Source organism: Cnephaeus nilssonii, assembly GCF_951640355.1.
Source record: "Cnephaeus nilssonii genome assembly, chromosome: 8".
NCBI classification, from domain to species: Eukaryota; Metazoa; Chordata; class Mammalia; order Chiroptera; family Vespertilionidae; genus Cnephaeus; species Cnephaeus nilssonii.
This window is the reverse complement of record NC_137079.1, coordinates 100,897,475-100,898,957: the sequence shown is the minus strand read 5'-3', so window position 1 is coordinate 100,898,957 and position 1,483 is coordinate 100,897,475. Positions and strand designations below refer to the sequence as shown.

Here is a 1,483-nt window from a genome sequence, read left to right as displayed (position 1 = left end):
AGAGATAAGGGCTATATTTCCAAGAAATGGCCTCCTTGCTAAATATGCAAATATTCTCACATTTTTGTTCCCCCTCAGAGTATATTCTTTTCTTTGGTTCTTTGAAGAATATTATTATTAAATTTATACTGAAGTTGTTTTATATAGCTGATAAGTGATGGCTTAATAAATGATGACAAATTATGATAGATCATTTTAATGTAATACTTGTGATATGTGACATAGAATTTTTAACAATTCATATGTTTTATTTAGTTATTAACTTTAATTGAACTCATTGGAGTGCCAGGCAGGTTTGAGTGTGTAACTCAATAAAACATTATCTGCACACTCCATTGCGCACCTATCACCCAAAGCAGTTTCTTTCTGTATACTTTTATTCTCCCTTTGCCCACCTCCACCTACTCCCAAACTATCAACCAATTTCCCTCTGGAGATATACATACATATATTACAGGCTTGGTGCATGAAAGTTTGTGCACTTTGGTGGGAGGGGTCCCTCAGCCCAGCCAGCACCCCCTCCCAATCCAGGGCCCTCGAGTAGGGGCCCTAGGCCTGGCCTGAGGTCAGGCCTGTCAGGGCTTTCCTTTCCTGGCTGCTCGGAGGTCCTTTGGGTGGGTGCCCTGGCAGAGAGGCCAGAGAAGCGCCCACAGCTGCCTGGTTGGTCATCTCTCCAGCCCAGAGCCTCTGTCCTGCCTCCTAGCCCATGGTCACTTCTTCTCCAGCTGCTCCAGCCGTGGGTTGCCTTCTGAGTCGGGGGTCTTAACGCTGTCGGTCCTGACGATGCCTGTGGGGTGATGCCGGCTGAGCATCAGGATGAGCCGCTGCCGCTCCTGCTTCAGCTCCTCCACCTGGGTTTTCAGCTCCGCATTCATGAGCTCCAGCCACTCAGATTCCCGCTGCAGAAACTCTGTCCGCTCCTTCTTGTTCTGGCATGGGGCTGCCTCCACTTTGCTCTTTTCCCGGTGCCCTTTCCTCCGCGTCTCTTCCTCGTCTAGCTCACTTTTCACAGGTTGAGGCCTCTTGCCAGGTTCACCTCCAGGAAGTGCAAAGGGGTGATCGTGGCCCCAATGTTGTGGATGTCAGCGTATTTCAGCTCCTCTGCAGTCAGGGCTGAGCTGGGGAGTCCGGTCAGGGGGCCAAGCTCTGGCAGAGAGCCTGCAGTCGTGGAAGGGTCGGGGATCTGCCCAGGCATCATAGCAGGGGGAGTGGCAGTCCAGTCCCACAGAAGCCGTGGGCAGGAGCTGCCATGGCACCAGCCCCACCCTGCAGTGTCCACTACTGCCAGTGCCTTCTGTCGCAGCCTCCACCTCCCAGCTGCCAGCCACCAAGCATCCCTCCCACAGGCTGTGGCAGGCGGCTTGGGTCTCCTTCTTTGTGGCTATTGATTGCAGGGCTCTGCCTGCCTGCCTCATCGCCCCTAACCTCTCGCCTGCCTACCTGATTGCCCCTAACTGCTTGCCTGCCTGCCTGATTAACCCTA

General features: G+C 52.6%; 1 pseudogene across 1 annotated transcript; it reads right to left on the bottom strand.

The window, feature by feature from the left end:
* Positions 1-710: 710 nt before the first annotated feature.
* LOC307104367 (jun dimerization protein 2-like) lies at positions 711-1,198 on the bottom strand (annotated as a pseudogene). Its single transcript has one exon. The product of its transcript is annotated as a jun dimerization protein 2-like (transcript).
* Between the last annotated feature and the right edge of the window lie 285 nt (positions 1,199-1,483).